The sequence below is a fragment of the Octopus bimaculoides genome, chromosome 15 (assembly GCF_046866305.1).
Source record: "Octopus bimaculoides isolate indiv1 chromosome 15, ASM4686630v1, whole genome shotgun sequence".
Classification (NCBI taxonomy): domain Eukaryota; kingdom Metazoa; phylum Mollusca; class Cephalopoda; order Octopoda; family Octopodidae; genus Octopus; species Octopus bimaculoides.
The window spans coordinates 8,838,627-8,851,905 of record NC_142942.1 but is presented as its reverse complement, the minus strand read 5'-3'; the positions used below and the strand labels follow the sequence as shown (position 1 = coordinate 8,851,905).

Below are 13,279 nucleotides of genomic sequence, written 5' to 3'. Positions count from 1 at the left end.
ATAGTAATGCCCTTATATATATATATATATATATATGTGTATGTGTGTGTGTGTGTGTGTGTGTGTGTGTGTGTGTGTGTGTGTGTGTGTGTGTGTGTGTGTGTGTGTGTGTGTGTTTGTTGTCACCAATCCCCAATTGACAACCAGTGCCGGTGTGTTTATGCCAGCGTAACATAGCGGTTCGGTAAAAAGGTTGATAGAATAATTACCAGCTTTAAAAAAAATGATAACTCCTTTGACTAAAAATTATTCAAGGCGGTGCCTCAGCATGGCCGTAGTCTAATGACTGAAACAATTAAAGGATAAAAGATAAAGGATAAAAGATAAAGGATAAAAGATATAGTCATGGAATACAGTGTTCCGATGGAGCCATCCCGAATTGATTTCATGACTTCACTTCTAACGACTTGAGTGAAAAAGGATTGTCTATTAGTAGGTTTAGAACAAATATGAACTTCGTTTGGAAAAAAATCGTTTTCAGTTGTCTTGCTGATGTTTGTATTCTTCGCCGATATAAAAACACACAAACACACTTATTATCTTTCCATCTCTCCTTCTGCACACACACACACACACACACACACACACACACACACACACACACATGCTGCACACCTCGCCTTGTAAGCGACGCATGATGACAATACACATCAAATACTTGGATGACGTGATGGACTCTCTCTCAATCATCCGTAGTTTCGACATGATTTTGCCTCTTCAGTGTGGGAACCCCCTCCCACCGGATCTGTGAAGCCAGACAAGAGACGTTCTTATTTATAGCATATACGAAACAAATAATTTACTGATGTTTTGGTGTTAAGACCTGCTAAGCTGATATTAAATTATTATAAGCGGCAAAACAAGAGATACCTAAACATTCGTTGTTAATACGTGGCACAAGACTTAGACATAAACATGCTTCCTGTCTTCCTCTTACCATTCTCGGAGACCAAGAAAAGGGTCATGAGACAGTGTTTCTGCCTAACTGAAAGATAAAGATGAACGTCTATATCTTAGCTTACAGAAGTTTCAAAAACTATTTTCCTTTTTCTTTTGTTTTCTTTTCCGCATAACTGTCTGTTACTTCAGCCGCTATGTTGTTATTTGATGGCGTTCTTGAAAACAAAAAAACAAACAAACAAGCAGTTATTAGTTTTTTTTTCTCTTGGTTTCGTATTTATTAGGCGTTTGTGCTGTTTTCGGCTATACTTTGCTTAATAGATTTATATTCTTACGATGGCAATTTTAGAAGACATTTCAAGTTGTAGTCCTACATTTCTGTATTTGTAGGAAAAATATATTTCTCTTCTCGGTGTTTTGGTATCGCATTCTAAATGCAATCACTAGTCTTGGAGTTTCTCTGTCTCGATTCGATTAACCGTTAGAGCATCGGACAAAAAGATTTGAAAACATTAATTCACGGTCCTTTACATTCTCGGTTCGAATCCAGGTTTACTTTTTCTTCTTTCTAAGGTTGGTAAAATAAAGTACTGTTCCAGTTCTGGTACTAATTTAACGAATCATTCCATAGTTGGTGTCTAAATTGGAAAGAGTGTTGTCATTGTTGTTGTTGCTACTACTACTACTACTACTACTACTACTACTACTACTACTACTACTACTACTACTAGCTGGCAGAATGGTTACAGGCGGCGAGCTGGCAGAAACTTTAGCGCGCTGGGCGAAATGCTTAGCGGTATTTCGTCTGCCGTTACGTTCTGAGCTCAAATTCCGCCGAGGTCGACTTTGCTTTCATCCTTTCGGGGTCGATAAATTAAATACCAGTTACGCACTGGGGTCGATCTAATCGACTTAATCCCTTTGTTTGTCCCCTCTATGTTTAGCCCCTTGTGAGCAATAAAGAAATAAGAATGGTTACAGCACCGGATATCACAGCATTGGATATCAAAGTGAGAATCCACGCCACCACAATCATCCGCTTCCAAAGAATATTGTATTTGGACTAAACAATGGTTTTAATTTTGATTCCTGTTTGTTCTAGATTACTTACAGACAGCTCTGTGCTTAGACTAAATTTTTCCAAACATTTCCAGATGATCGAAGCGTCCATCTCGACATTTTTAGAATGTGCTTTTATCTGGTGCCCAACCTTTGAATTTTTGCGCTTCGTAATATGATGACATCATTGGTTTTAGTCGGAAAATAACTTATATTCTTGATGAAAACTCGTGCGGTTAAAAGAATTAAAAAAAAACTAAATAAACAAGTAAAATTTAAATGAAAAATAGATTTTCGCATCCTGGCAAAAACAAAACAAATCAAGACAAAACGGATGTTGAGACAGGTGACTAAACACTGAAGGATACCAACACAAGTGAGACAACTTGTGCATTAAAAATAAAAAAAATAAATAAAAAGTAAAAGAAATTGTGTTGGTAATGTTAATTTGATCATTATGGACAGTCAGAAGGCGCAGGCAGATTGTAACATCACTGACGCAGCTGCAAGTATTACTACTACTACTACTACTACTACTACTACTACTACTACTACTAATAATAATAATAATAATAATAATAATAATAATAATGACAATAATAGAGATGATCACTCCCGTCGATTTGGACGTATGTCTGAAGGAATGGATTTAAAAAATAAAAGGTTTAAAAATAAAGGAAGCTGCATCCATTTGCCATGGATGCGTGAATGCAATTTGCGTGCAAGTATAGATTTTGCTATGAAGTCACAATGGGGATACTGATGGTTATGATTTTACCTGGGATTGGTCAAATGATGTGTCTGTTCGTTGCCGGATATGATTCTTTTATTGTTCTGTTTCTTCCTCTCAAATTGTTTTGATGCACCATGGAACGTTTTACGCCATCTACATCGATCTAGGCAGTAACTTCCCCATAGTATCAAATCAAGCTGTAGAGATTTTAGTGATTACTTATATCTAAAGATATAACCAGTAAAGACTAACCAAGAATTAATAATAATAATAATAATAATAATAATAGTTTCTTTTATTGGCCACAATGATAATTATGTCATCAACAATAACAAGGCTAACAATATAAACAAACTATTTTTGTTTACTAGAGTTGTGTGCCAAATGTATATACTGTATATAAACCAGCTTCCAGAAAGGCAGAGGCTGTGACAAACGTATGTCACAAAGAAGAATGCCTCATTACTCGATAGGGCGAACGTTTCGACAATGGTGAACAGCCTCACGCTTAGGTATTATTGGTTTCATGTTTTGGCACAAGGCCAGCAATTTTAGGAGAGGGATTAAGTCGATTACATCGACTCCAGTACTCAACTGGTACTCATTTTATAAACCTCCCAAAAGGATAAAAGGCAAACTCGACCTCAGCAGAATTTGAACGCAGAGCCTGAAGACAGAGGAAATCCCGCTAAGAATTTTGACCAGCGTGCTAACAATTCTGCCAGCTCATAGCGATTAGGTAATATTTCCTGCTGAGAGCCTTAGACAATGAGCGAGTTTGTGCGTCGTCATTGAGTCATATAATTTTGCGAATCGTCTCCTTGATGGAACTGCAGTCCTGAGTCAAGCCGAAACCGAGACAAGGCACCTGACATAAAGACTATTATCAGGCACTCACCATCCTCAAGCAATCGGGCGGCGGAATTGGTGAAATTTCCTCTCAATGGATTAGGATTCTAGCACCACTGCAAGTAAGAAAAATAACATTTGAAGTAAAGCAACAGTGAAAGTAAAGTATATACTATATTAAAAGTACTTTTAAATTATAATTATTAATTCTTAAACATTACTTCAATCTATTAAATACACCAAGATCTTTATTATTTTACATATTTAGATTTATCCTTTAAACGGCGGACCACGTCAAGTGATACCCTCATACAATAAGGATATCATTTATACATAATAAATATCAAAGATGTTAATTAGCAACTTAGTATGTTTTGAGGTTTTCGAGACGAAAAGATGGTTTATATATTATATATTGCCAGGTGACGAATTGGAATATATCCTATCAATATTTCATTGCTCTTTAGAGTTTCATTGTTGGAATATTTCCAGAGAACAAAATGGTAAGTAAAATGATTTGAGCATTCCGTTCTATATTTCTTAGTAATTGAATATGAATTAAAAATATTCTCAAAAATTGTCCTTTTACTTGCAACTAAAGTTTGTTGCCACAATTAAATCTGAATTTTTTAAAAGCATTTTAAGTTCAATTCTTATTACAATTGCCTTCCATTCTACGTCCTTAAGCGTTCCCCGGTATATACTGCTTTAGTACATCCAGATTATGCTCTAGGTGACATATCATTTTGATATACAGGGGTTGGACAAAATAATGGAAACACTTAGCATCATATAATCATAATTTTGAAATATCTATAAAACCTTCAAAAGATTGGTTATTTTTATGGGTTTTTTTTCGATTTAGTATTAGTGTTACTTAATATGTTTTGCTAAAATTGTTTTTTTTTTTCAGATATCATCAGAAAAAGGTAATTAAAACTCATTAAAATGATAGATCTATCGAACTTCCAATGAGGTCAAATTGTTGGTGCTCGCATGGCAGGCGCTAACGTAACGAAACAGCCGAAATGTTTGGTCAATCAAGAAGTAATGTCTCGAAAGTAATGGCAGCCTTTGAGAAAGAAGGAAAAATCTACTCGTCGAAACAAAATTCCAGAAGAAAACCCAAACTTTCAGACTGGGACCGCTGGACTCTTACGTGAATTCTTAGAAAGTATCACAAAAGTACAGCTTCCAAAATTACTGCAGAGCTTAATGACCACCTCGAGAACCCAGGTTCCACAAAAGTGTTCACCGAGAGCTGCACAAAGCCTGATTTCACGGGAGGGATGCAATCAGAAAACCACTACTTTAAAAACAGATGCTGCAAAGCGTTTAGAGTGAAGTAAAAACTTACAGAATTCGTCCCAAGAGCAGTGGAAGAATGTTATTTTCTCGGACGAGTCATTCTCTATCTTATTTCCGACTACCGGGCCATTTGACCCAGGCTGCCTTCTTCCAACTGTTAAACATGGAGGAGGATCTGTGATAATCTGGCGGGTGGGGAGCTATATCTTGGAAATCCACCGGCCTAATGGTTTCCCTTCATGGCAGAATTAATAGTCATGACTAAGCATTTTATCTGATCAAATTCATCCAAGGTGTTTCCAATATTTTGTCCAACCTCTCTAGTTGTATATATAATGTTAGTGGCATTTGTCGAGTGGATGTCGAAATTCTCAACCACTTAAATATACATATTTGACTAGCTTTGTAGCTGAAGATAATAATTAGGGATGAAACAACTCTCGATATTTCATAGATTGTAAAAGAAATTTAATCTTTCGTTGCAAAGTCGAATATATAAACTTTCCTGTTTTACTTTCTTTAAGGTTTATATACCTATAACTAAAAGTAGAATCAACAGATGCAAAACAATGCTGCACAAAACGATGATTGCAACCGAAATTCTGTTCTTGAATAAATTTGCATGATTTTAATACAACTATATAAGCTGTAACAAAGCAGTAGACGTTTTTCGGTAGATTTTTGTCTTCATTAAGATACAAACGAAATTAGTTTATGTTTTTTTTTGTATCCTGTTAGATCTCTAATTTTACGAATTTAGAATTCGTAATGCAGTTGTAGATGCAAGTTTGAAATAATAAATGAAGGAAGAATAAAATAGAAAAGGTATGAAAATGGTCTGTATAGTAGCCAACTCTTACCATTCGGTAACGTTAAAAAATCTGAACACGTCGACTGAGTTACAGAGAGCATAGCTTTTTGAAATATAGAACGAATGTATAATTTATGATTGTATGAATAACAGATTATGAATAACAGAGTATGAATATAACAGAGTATGAATAACAGATTATGTGTTGGCGCTTATATTTCTCTCTATGATGTATGTCTTTACTGTATGAGTCTGAGTGTCCATTGTATCTTAATGTTAAGAATAGAGAGTGAAAGAGAGAGAGAGAGGGAGAGTGTATGTGTGCGTATGTAAAAAGAGATAGTGTATATATGTGTGTGTGTGTGTGTGTGTGTGTGTGAGAGAGAGAGATAGAGATTGCGTATGTGTGAGTGTGTGTGTGAGAGAGAGAGAGAGTAAGTGAGATAGTGTATATGTGTATGTGTGACAGAGAGAAAGAGAGAAAGAGAAAGAGAAAGTGCGAGAGCGAGAAAGATAGAGAGAGAAAGAGACAGAGAGAAAGAGATAGGGAAAGAGAGAGAGAGAGAATAAGACAGAGAGAGGTATAGACTGCGTGAGTAACTGGGGAGGCAAATCGTAACGTCAAAGTGGACGAGCGTAACTAGCCAAAGTTAGCCTAATGGTTGAATATGCTTCACTACGCCTATCTCTGTACTATAGTCAGGAATACTTGCTAGTTGTTTGCCATTTTATATGGCAAAAGTTAATCCACAAGTCCATAGAGAAACTAAGCCATTTGCCATGAAATTTGTGCATGTAATGCACTGAGATACAATATGGGAGGATGTATGTATTTGAACTCACATACGTTGAATGGGAATTTTGACCTACTATCCTGTATCCCAATACATATAATTCAGATTTTATTAATTTTTGCTTGTTTGGATTATTTGGACACACCATTTTTCAAAATGGGCTCTCTGAGTAGGTAAATTAAGGAAAAAATAGAATAAGCAGAACAAGAGAATACACATGGAACAGAGAACCACTGCAAAGGTGACAGAATGTATGACGAAAGAACTTTGACAAACTTATGAACTAAGAATAATAGCACGTGTATTTCATTAGCTAAAATTGACCACCTCCAAATGTAACAATATACCTTTTCCCATCAAGAATCTTGCAAAGCAAATACATAAATGTAAATTGATTTATATTTTTTTCTTTCTCTTTCGCAGATTCCACTTTCGTCATATCAAAATACGAGGTGGTGTATGGAATAATTAAGATGATTCATTTTCATTTGTAGAACGGAAAATATCGGTATGCAAAACACGAGCATATTCATTTAGGGAAGAGGAATGATGCAGGTAGAACTATGTTGTTGCTGTTGTTCTTATCATCATCATCATCATCATCATCATCATCATCATCATCATCATCATTATTATTATTATTATTATTATTATTATTATTATTATTATTATTATTATTATTATTAAGGCAGCGAACTGACAGAACCGTTAGCACGCCGGGAAAAATTCTTAGTGGCATTTCGTCTGATTTTTCTTTCTGATTTCAAATTTCGTCGAGGTCGACTCTGCTTTTCATCCTCACGGGGTCGATCAAATAAGTACCTGGTGTAATCGGTTAACTCCACCCCATAAAATTTCAAACCTTGAGGCTATATCATAAATAATTATTATTTAATGAAAACTTTCAACTTATCTTGCTGGATATGAGAGAAAGTGTCAGCTGTCCACATCGAGCAGACTGAGGTGACACTTGTTTACTGATCATGCTTCAAGAACCCTGCGGAGAACTCTTGTATTTCTCAATAATGATGATTTTTGTAGGAGTTCTATCTTTACATTTGTACCCATCTTTTTGAGTCATGATGGTAGTTGAGTGTTGACACTTCCAAGCATGTCATTTACTAACGACATCATGTCCGCTTTCCTTGCTCACAATCTGTATTATCATTATTATTATTATTATTATTATTATTATTATTATTATTATCATTATTATTATTATTATTATTATTTTTATTGTTGTTGTTGTTGTTGTTTCTCTTTTTCAAATTTTCTTCCATTTCTCGTTGAGTGTTTTCCGTACACCTAGGGCAGAGAAGCTCATTGTTTGCATTCCCAGTTTACACAAGCAAATTCACAGGTAAAATATGTATTTAAAAAAAAAATAATAAATAAATAAATTCATGAATGAATGTTGTTTTCACAGCGATAATGCTCTTCTGAGTACATGAGTCGTTCCAGTTAACACGATTTTTTGCACTTCCTGTAGAGATAGTAAGCCTAGTATCATTTTCAAAGGTTTCAGTACCTTTTTTTATCATTCCTAGAGATCCTACAATCACCGGTACAGTAGTCGCCTTGAGATGCCACATTTTTTCAATTTCTATTAGCAAGTCTTTATATTTACTGATCTTGTCAAATTCTTTAGCCGCTATATTGTGATCGCAAGGAATACTCATGTCAATTAATAAACACATCTTCTTTGTCTGATCCTTTATAATAATATCCGGTTTATCAGCTTTTATAGTTTTGTCGGTATGTACGGGGAAGTCCCAGAGAATCGACACATTTTCTCCCACAGTCACAGCTTCAGGATGGTGTTTATACCATTGGTCAGTGTTTTTGATTTTATAATGTCCAGTGTAAATACTGGCCGACTCTGTAATGTCTTGCTTTATATTCTACAGGTGCTAAGACTCTACACTGTGAGATTATGTGGTCTATAGTTTCAATCTCATCGTTACAGAATCAGCTCCATTTTTTTATCACATTGGCTTGGTAGTTCCGGGTTAATAAGCTTTGGTCTTGAGCAGCCAATATGAAACCTTCAGTCTCTGCTTTTAGCCCTGAGCTTCGTAACCATTGATGCGTGTGTTTCTGGTCGACATCAGCTTGTTTGCTACGAGCCACATACTTGCCATGCAGAGGTTTCTCTTCCCATCTGCTAGCTAATTTTTCATGTGCTTTTGTCTTCGCAATTAATTTTATTTTCTTTGCAGCAGCAGTTGGTGCTTTTCCTTTTCCTGATCAATCTGGTAAGAGATCAGTAGCGAATTTCATGTTTTCCAACAAGTTTCAGCTCTACTTTTTATGAGTTCGGCTAGTCCATTCTCCCATCCACCAGGGGTGTCAATGACTCTCGCCACAACATTCTTCTTCTTCTTCTTCTTCTTCTTCTTCTTCTTCTTCTTCTTCTTCTTCTTCTTCTTCTTCTTCTTCTTCTTCTTCTTCTTCTTCTTCTTCTTCTTCTTCTTCTCATTATTATTATTATTATTATTGTTGCTGCTGCTGCTGCTGCTGCTGCTGCTGCTGCTACTACTACTACTACTACTACTACTACTACTACTACTACTACTACTACTACTACTACTACTACTGCTTGATATCACAAAGTCATATTTATGGAATATATCAATGAAACAATGTTGTTTTCAGAGGATTTTATTTATTCAGCATGTTTTGTGAAGTAATATGATGGCATTTTGGTAGGGAACACGTCATTAGAAAACAATATCTAAAAGATAAGAAGATATTAAATGTAAAGTTACGTTTTTCGTAAGTTGACTCCGATGAGAGAAATAGATTTTTGAGCTGATAAGGTTGCGATTTGATAACATGCCGTTTAGGAATGTGTAAACAGACATAGGCATACGCGCACAACCCTGCATATTACGACGTGTAAGTGTGAATGTGTGTGTGAGTGTGTGTATGTGTGTGTGTGTGTGTGTGTGTGTGTGTGTGTGCGTGTGCTGATGCGTGTACGTATATACATAATATATAATCTTTCTACTCTAGGTACAAGGCCCGCAATTTTGGGGGCGGGAGGGGGCCAGTCAATTAGATCGACCCCAGTACGCAACTGGTACTTAATATAGCGACCCCGAAAGGAGGAAAGATAAAGTAGACCACAGCGGAAATTGAACTCAAGCGTAAAGACAGACGAAATACCGATTTCTTTATTACCCATAAAGGACTATACAAAACATAAGGGCAGTACAAAACGCAAACATAAAATCGGGGTAATTAAAATAAAATGATAATATGCAAGAATGAAAAAAATTAGGCGCAATGTCCACTCGATCCCCGAAGTCGGGTGGTTACATTTATCCAGTTTTTCACTTTTACGTTCAACGTCATGTAAACATTTTAACGGTTTTGTAACTCAAAAAATTCAAACACTTGCGTTACCTTTCTCCCATTAACCATTGTTACTTCCGTCCTTATCAACTGCAAATAGTCAGTTCTAGTGGGTGGTATCTCCACCAATCATACCCGTTTCGTTATTATATTTTCACCAAGTTCTTCTATGCTCTCCCAGCAGCTTTCCTTACATATCAAAATGCATTTCTCAGCACGTTTCTCTGATATTTTCACTCTTATTATTTCCTCCAACCTCTCGACTTCTCTCTCCATCTGCTCGCAATTCTCGTACTTTATCAAAACCCCCTTGTATTTCACATGTTTATCCGTTCTCTTCTCCTCTTCTTGTACATTATTAGTTTCTGGCTTTTCTATCTCTTTTTTGTTTTCTGTTGACCGTTCCTTTCATTTATTTTTCCTTCGCTTTTTAGGGTTAGTAGCTCCATTTTCGTTCTTCTCCTTTGTTTTCTCTGTTTCACACTTCTGTCTCTCTTTTATTTCCTCAGTGTGGTCTACAATGTTTTCCTCCTCTGCTTGTGCTTTCTCTTGCTGTGGCTGTGTGAACTCATATAGGGGGCATTTGGTCTTCATATGACCTCTTTCCCCGCATATGTAGCAATTTGGTTTCCTTCCCTCGACTACAACATTTAACATTCTCTCATCCTCCACTTCTATCTGGTAGGGAATTCTTTCTATGTCCCGCTTCTTCTGAATAACTAAATCTATAGTCGAAGACGTTCCAATCGTACCCCTCCAGTTACACTCAGGATCACTGTGTCTCATGTGTTCTTTCCATGTTATGTCGTGTTTGTTTGGTTTTATGTGTTTGAGGGAGTAGAGAGTCATTTGAGGGAAGTTTGGCTACTGTTTCTAAAAGGTTGATTAGGTACATAAATACACCCATATTAAATTTCTCGTAAACCTCTAGGTTTTTGGTTTAGATTACAAAGAAATTTGGTACGCTGTACCATAGAGTTGCTGTTCATTAGCAAGTATTTATTTCTTAACTTTAACTTTTCGGCCTATATAATACACTACCTGTTTATAGTTTTTTGTTCTGCTTTCTTTTTTTATGTGTTCTAAACAAGGCACATAAATTAACACTTAGTGACATCATCGTATGAGAGGAATGGTTTATAGCTGTATTGATTCTTCGACACCAACTAACTTAGCAGTAACGGAAGCAATAACAACAACTATTATAATAAAACATCAGTAACCTCAATGTCAACAACAGCAACAACTAGAGTAGTAGCTACGTCAACACCACCACCAACAACAACAACAACAACGACAATAACAGCAACAACAACAAGAACATTAACAGCTGAAACATATAAAATTCTTTTTCATCTGAAGTAAGCATCTCAATGTGTTGAATGTTTTTGACAATATCAGAACAATTTCTAATGAATACGTCAACTTTATATGCATTAAAGTTTATTTTAAATGCATTTGTGATAAAGTTTTGCTTCATTCTATACAACCATGAATCACAACTCCATCTAATGTGTTCCAGTTCGATAAAAGTTACTTTAAATAAAAGGCCTACAATTGTCAAACTAAGTACATTTTCTGATTCTTACATTGCAATATAGAGTTATTTGTTGTTTTTTTTTTCCTTCTCTCACAGAATAGCTTCGTAACTTCTTAGTATGTCTTATCAGTGACCTTTCATTACACAACAGTTGGTCGCCTTTAAATGTACTAGAAATCTTCTGGCAGCGAGATAATAAAGTTTATCACAATTTCATTCACTAAATATTCTCTATGATGTAACCTTCACCTGTCAGGCATATTTTATATAAAACTCTTTTATGCTCCAGTCATGAAAAGCCTTTATATAAGATAATTTTACTTTTAAAACATACACAACGACATATCCATTAAAACACACACATACACAACTACACGCAAACACACAGAATTGCAACAGTTCACTCACAGTATTTTCAATTATCGCGTATCTAAGAAATACATGTTTACATATATCTAGGTCAGATATACATAAACATGCACACAAATGCACAATATATGTTCATATAGATAACCACATTTTGATATCTGCATATAAACATATCCAAGCAGACATATATCTCCACCCAACGGCAGAAACCCATACAAAATCACAAATAGCACATGCATGTATGTATGCGAATGAGGGATATGCATATGTGTATGTATTCTGCTTATATTTGAATATATTGTCCTCTTATTTGCGTTTTTGTACACTGCCTCACAAACATACGTGTATATATACACGCATGCATATATACATGCATACATACATACATACATACATACATACATACATATATATACATGCATACATACATACATACATACATGTATACATACATACATACATGCATAAATATATGCATGCATACATATATACAAATATACATGCATACATGCACAAGTATATACACACGCGTGCGTGCACACATATTCACACTCCTCCCACCAGACACTGATTTTTCCAAACGCTAAAAATACATATATATTTATGTATGCAGTCATAAAATGTCTGAAACTAATTGCGTAATTTTAATTGTTGCCTGTTTGTCGTTTGGAGAAATTAATCAAAAGGAGGAGGAGAGTAAAAAGGGATGAGTGCAGAGAGAGGAACTAGAGGAGTATGTGACGGGTGTAGAATGATAAAGACGGTAAGATTAGAATGTATAGTTTCAAAGATGAGAGTTAATTATGAACCTTTTATATCAGTATAACATTTTGTGATGTATAATACACATATCAGTATATATGTACGCAGCAGATAATACGAATAAAGGGGCAAGACCAGTCATTGTAAGGGTAAATTACCTTTAGAAAACGACTATGATGTAAATAAGTAGCTAACAGTCTAGTATTCTATAAAGGTTAGACAAATATGATTCTAGTATCTACAAAAAACTTTTAGTTTGAAAATTCTGTTTAAGATATATACCAGGAATCGTAAAAAACAAAATTCTAGCTTTTCAATGAAACATAAATAAAACAATCTTGAATGTTTTTCGTATGCTTTCGCATGTTTCAAAGTTTTCCAACTGACGTTGAAATTTATGGTTCGTGGGAGTCAAATATATCTCACTAAAATTCTACATTTTCTGTATGTTTATTTGTTATAAGCTCTGTCACTCTAAAACATGGGACATAAAAACGTTGGCATTGTATTTGAATAGTGTATGCAAAATTGGGAATATTGGACATTCTTAGGATAATCTTCAACAAAAACATGGTAAGGTTATTTACAGTGAGATAGCTAACTTTAAACGTGTTATGTTTGTTAATATTCCGTAGAAATGATTTTTGATAATTTTGAATATTACGGAAGCATGTGTTTTGTCGATTCCAAATTTTCTGGCGAGGCAGTTCTTTATTTCTTGAGTAAAAGGAGCATTATAAAATGGCATTTTACGAAAATTAAAATCCATTGTTGTTGTAAAATACATGCATACATAC

General features: G+C 35.2%; 1 long non-coding RNA gene across 2 annotated transcripts in view; it reads left to right on the top strand.

Annotated features, from left to right (window-relative positions):
• The window catches only part of LOC149132404 (uncharacterized), a 70,683-nt gene extending 59,333 nt beyond the window's left edge, over positions 1-11,350 (top strand). For both annotated transcript variants that reach the window (XR_016244409.1, XR_016244408.1), the window contains 3 exons: positions 3,964-4,044; positions 6,878-7,009; positions 10,903-11,350. This is a non-coding gene — a long non-coding RNA (uncharacterized LOC149132404). The remainder of the gene's footprint in view (positions 1-3,963; positions 4,045-6,877; positions 7,010-10,902) is intronic.
• Positions 11,351-13,279: the final 1,929 nt, after the last annotated feature.